At 38.6% G+C, this 6000-nt stretch overlaps 1 pseudogene; it reads right to left on the reverse strand.

Moving 5' to 3' along the window:
- Nucleotides 1-3113: 3113 nt before the first annotated feature.
- Nucleotides 3114-5535, reverse strand: LOC125478867 (annotated as a pseudogene).
- Between the last annotated feature and the right edge of the window lie 465 nt (nt 5536-6000).

The raw sequence follows: 6000 nt of genomic DNA on the forward strand, positions 1-6000 counted from the left end.
ATGCTTGCGTTATGTTGTGTTTATATGTAGATGGTGCTTATAATGGGAACTAATAAAGAGATAATAAATTGGACCAAGAAGATATTGAAATCAAGTTTCGATATGAAAGATCTTGGTCTAACTGATGTGATTCTTGGTATAAAAATAAAAAGAAACCAAGAAGGTTATACTCTTACACAATCCCATTATATAGAAGCTACACTTAGAAAGTATGGTCATCTGGAAAGTAAAGATGTAATTACTCCGATTGATGCCAATAGCAAACTAAAGAAAAATAGTGGTGATGCTATATCTCAACGTGAATATTCACAAGTTATTGGAAGCCTTATGTACATTATGAATTGTACAAGGCCTGATATAGCATACTCAGTGAGTAGACTGAGTAGATATACATGCAATCTTGGGCATGACCATTGGGAAATGTTAATTCGAGTATTGAGATACTTAAAGCATACAATGAATTATGGATTGCATTATACGAAGTATCCTCCTATGGTTGAAGGATTTACTAATGCGAATTGGATATCCGATAATACTGATACGAAATCTACAAGTAGATCTGTATTTACTTTGGGTGGAGCAGCAATATCTTGGAAATCTTCCAAACAAACGTGCATAGCCCAATCAATGATGGAATCAGAATTTATAGCTCTCGATAAGGCTGGAGAAGAAGCTGAGTGGCTAAGGGATTTTTTGGAAGATGTTCCCATATGGCCTAAACCTGTAACAACAATATTTATACACTATGATAGTTTAGCTGCACAATATCGAGCTAAAAATAGTGTATACAATGGGAAGTCTAGACAAATTAGACGAAGGCATAAAACAATAAAGCAATGGTTCTCTAGTGGTGTAATTTCTATTGACTAGGTTAAGTCAAAAGATAATATTGCGGATCCACTTACTATAGGTTTGTCTAGAGAGCAAGTTAAGCATACATCGAGGGGAATGTGCTTAAAGCCAATAGAGTAAAATGAAATTGCCAAACGGAAACCTAACCTAGTTGATTGGAGATCCCCTGCTCTAGGTTCAATAGGCAAACCAGTTTGGCTAGATTCAAAGAAGAAACACACTTACAAACCCATTCCTATGAAGGAAGAAGTGTGGTGACTGCTGATGGGTGTAGGATACATTAGTTTAATGATATTGATACTTGTGAATCAAGTGGAATAGTAGCAGCATATTCTTAATTAATATCACCTATATGAGAGTAAATGTGGGGTCGCATTTATGAGAATTACATGGTTACATTCTCTAAAACTCTCATGAATCCAGGATTTGTTCAGGACCAAAAAGAACATAAACGTATGAATTTGTGATGTGTCGGTGTGGCATATGTTTTGCTTATTGTCTTGGTTTACTGAGGAGATGAACAGTTGAAGATTTTATATTCACTGCGTCATCTAGTAAATCTGATAAGTATATACTAAGGTAGGTTCAAGTCCAAAAGACACCTCTCTTGATGTATGTCACATCTATTGTTTACTCTCATATCTTAGTTTCTGTAGGACCACATAGTCGTCTCAAAATGCGGGGTATTGTTGGAGTTTTGAGACTTTTAGTGTCCTACATAGGGGAACATTTAGTTCCCAATGGCCTTTATATAGGTCTAGTCCTTTATTCTATTAATTAGGATTTGGACCATTTGGAAATGGATTGAACGCTTGTGCCTTATGGGTGTGTGGATTAGGCTTGTATAATATAGCTTAATACAATTAATATTAATTAATCAATTGGGGCACTTGGGTCCTTAGAAGTTAAAATTAATCAGAGTTCATTAATTTTAATTTTGGATTAAGTTTTTAATTAACATATTTATTAAAATTTGTTTTGATTAAGATACACCGCTCTTAGAAAGAGTTGTGCATTTTCAAATACATTCAACAGTTATTTGAAAGGGTGTGAAACAACCCATATATTCACAGTCTCAGTTTCCAGTATTTTCATCTTTTCTTCCTCATTCTCTTCCGTACAAAATTTATAGAGAGTAAACACACAAAACAATTTGCCAGAATTCTATAATCCAGTGCGGGTTGTAGAGTTAGATAGTTGTATCCTGGTCGAGCAGACAACGTAGAACCACAAGCACAAGAGTGGGACATAAATACTGTTCGAAGGACATAGCTTAAGCGCTAGCCTCTATCTGTGATTCAATCAAGTTAGTATCATTTAATTCTTGCATTATTTCTGTTATTTCATTCTGTATAACAAGTCTTTTTCGTTAATAAAGAATTTAGTATTTCAAGTTCTGTTATTTTTATTTATTTTTGAATTGTTCTCCAACACCACTCTAGCTCACAGTTGGGGCAATGCCCCCACTTTAGCTAATAGTTGGGGTAAAAAATGGATACTTCATTTAATTAGTATATGCAGAGAATCAATTTTGAAGAGGATGCTGGTGAGTTGTAGCAGTGTACGCAAGTATAATGTTGATAGCTTAATTGGGTGGATTTGATGGTGCCAATATAAAAACATCTTCAAATTACAATTCGTGGATACTACATTTTGATTCTGAACTGTCAGCAACATATATGTGTAACTAATCTAATTGTGAAAGTCTTTGATAATTGTGTAGTCGGATAATGTCGAAAAATTGAAATAATTGTTTAGTCGGATAATGCCGACGAATTTTCCCCCACTTTCCTTCTTGAATTCCTCATTTTTCTATTATAAATAAAAAGCTTAAAATTATTTAGATTAGAAATAAGTGTTTATATTGGTTACAAATCTATAATAGAAAACCGTGTTCTTAGCACACTAAGGTATAGTTACAATAGAAGTCTCACCATGCATGACAAGTAAGACACGTACATTTATTCAAGCCATATAATTTCTTGTGGCATTTAGCCCTAGTTTGGTACTGAGGTGATTTTGAAAAAAGTGGCTATCAAAAAAAGCTGAGAGCTTTTTTATGTTTGGTAAACATTCAATTTCAGCTTTTTTTCACAGTTTTGGGTGAAAAAAGCCAAAAACACAAAGCTACAAAACCTAGATTTGAAAAATCAGCTTTTTTCCACATTTGTTTTACATAAAAGTTTATCAAACACGATAATACTATTTTTTTTTCTTTTCAAAAGCACTTTTACAAAATAGTTTACCAAACACACAGCTGCTTATTCTCACAGCACAATAGAAGCAATTTTTTTTCTTCAAAGCACAACAATACCAAACCAGTCCTATATATTGATAGAAAATGGATAAACGTCTATTTAGCCTCCAGGCAGTAGGTCGGCATGGTGAGCAAGTGTTGGGCTTTTGTCGACACCGAGCCGAACGTCTTAGTCATGTCCCGGAAAACTTGTTGGTCGCGGATTAGTGCGTTCCGCGCCGGAGGATATAGTGGGTGGAGAGTGACAAATATGAGAAAAGCCTACTAACTAGCCTCCGTGATAGGATACCACTTAAGCAGATGCTAGGGATTGGTGAGTTAGGGCAACGAGGGATGGTGTGACATGTCTGGTCAGACCTCTAAGGATCCGGTAAACAGGGTAGTCCCTGGTACGCTTGGGGCTGGATTGAATCCTTTTATCGGTCAGGAGAGGGGCCAAAGTAAGATAGTGAAAGAGAAAGCACAAGTCTTGAGGTAGGAGGCCACTTGGAAGGTCCCAGTTAAAGCAGTGGACAATGTTTGCCAGAGCCAGCCGAACTGTGGTTAACCCTAATTGCATACCAGGGCAACGTCTTCTGCCAGACCCAAATGGTAGAAGCTGGAAGTCATGCCCCCGAAGATCAACATTGCTATTTATAAACCTTTCAGAGTAAAATTTTCCCACATTATCCGACCAAACGTTAGGATCTCTTCCAATAGCCCAACTGTTTATTAGAATTTTCGATTTCTTAGGTATGTAATATCCATCGACCGTAACGTCCTGCATGAATTCCCGAGGAGTCTAAGTACTAATTTGGTATTGAGGTGCTTCTATAAAAAGTGATATAAAAAAAAGCTGAGCTCAAAAAGTTGTTTGGTAAATACTTGAAAACAACTTATTTTCACAGTTTTGGATGAAAAAAAGCTGAAAACGTGAAACAGCAAAAATGAGCTTATTCTCACAGCACAGCAGAAACAGTTTTTTTTCAAAGCATAACAATACCAAACCAGCCTTAAAGCTCTCCTTGATCACTGCATTCAAGTAGCTTAAATTTCGCAGATCGTTCTCTTCCACCATTCGGTCTGTTCCGATCACACGTTGGAGCTCTTCTTGGAGATGTCTCATCACCCTTGGGTGCCTCAACAGTTCGGCAAGGTTCCAAACAATTGCGGTAGCTGAAGTGTCAAAGGAACCCGTAATGATGTCGAGTAAGATGGCTTTCACATTTGTTCGTTCAATCCTGTAGCCTTGCTCATCGTTGGGATTTAATGGCTGGTGTATTAATGAAAGCAGCGCGTCAACAAAGTCCTTGTGATGATGATGGCCTTGTACTTGCTCACTCTTAGAAACTAGTTTATGTTCCCATATTATCTTTTCAAAAAGTTGGTCGACTATCTTGCTAATTCTCTTATTGTGTTTCGTCAATACCTAAGAAGAAGAAAAGGTTAATATATGCATGATAAGTAATCTTAAGACCTATTTGAAAATCATATAATTTTGGGTTTTAGGGTTTTTTTTTTAAGATAGAGAAGGGGAAAAAATAATGTGGGGAAAATGGTGGTGGGAGGGATTTATGGGAAGAGTATACATAAAATATATCGAACAAAAAAGTGGAAAACTAAAAACACAAAATTAAATGATTATCAAATAGTGTAATGCTGCATAAACTACGTCAGAGACGACTATGCATAGCATGTTGCGTACCTGAATACCCAGTGGCCTGAGGAAAGGCACATAGTCGCCAATATTGAATAAAGCTAGCACGGACATGACATCCCTAATAATTGTCTTGAGATCAAACATATCATCACTTTTACTCCCCAATACCATCCTATATGTTATGTCCGCAACAAGGTCACCGACCTTTTCACTAAGATTCACCACCTCACCTGCCTCCGCGGCTTTCTTTAGCGACTGCACCAACAGCCCCACCTCCTCCATTCTTAACGGAGCAAAATCCTCAAATTTTGACGGACAAAGAAGCTGCATAGTGCAAAGCTTCCTAACATGGCGCCAGTATGGACCATATTCAGCAAAGGCAATACCCTTGTAACATACGATATGTACTCAGCGGCCTGGAGTTTGGGGCGGCTAGAAAAGACGGTGTCATGGGTTTTAAGGAACAGCTCTGCAGCTTTAGGAGATGAGACTACTATGGTGGGTACCAAGCCGAGGCGCATGGACATTATGGGGCCATATTTTTTGGCCGAGTGTTAGAGGCTGTGGTGTGGGTGGTTGCCTAGCATATGAAAGTTACCAATTATTGGTAGTGCCCAAGGCCCTGGCAGCTGCTTTCGGTCTTTTGGCCTCTGGAAGGCAGTGGTCAGGATGTGGATGAAATACCAAAGGAAGGTAAGGAAGAGTGGAGGATGGATATTGCTGAAGGAAGCATTTTGTCTTTCTGTGTGAGAGAAATGGGGCATTTGCTCATGAACTCAAGGAGGTGTTTTATAGTAGAAGTGCGTAACCTAACCTTTGTACGGTTTCTCTTTTTTCTCTTCCAGCTGTCTTCCCTTGACTTAAGGGAGTTGATGTGACTAGGTGTATTAGATGTAACCAGAAAATAAGCCCATGGTTAGACATAACTATATGAATAAGACACATTTAATCTGAACGGGAAATGGGAAACGTATAGGCGATATTTATGATTTGGACGAGCTCCGAGACATGCACTATTTGCACACGGCGATTTCGGAGGCGATGCGGCTGTACCCACCCATACTGGTCGACTTGAAGGCATGTCTAAACGACGACGTCTGGCCGGATGGTACGGTCATGGGGAAGGGGTGGTTGGTTACATACCATGCTTACGCAATGGGGCGGATGGAGAGGATATGGGGGAATAACTGCCGCGGGCGGGTATTGGCCGGAGTGGTGGCTGACGGAGGACGGCACGTGTGCTATATGGTGC

The sequence above is a fragment of a genome, unplaced genomic scaffold, assembly GCF_019419815.1.
Source record: "Pyrus x bretschneideri cultivar Hongxiangsu unplaced genomic scaffold, Pyrus_bretschneideri_v1 Contig27, whole genome shotgun sequence".
Taxonomy (NCBI): Eukaryota; Viridiplantae; Streptophyta; class Magnoliopsida; order Rosales; family Rosaceae; genus Pyrus; species Pyrus x bretschneideri.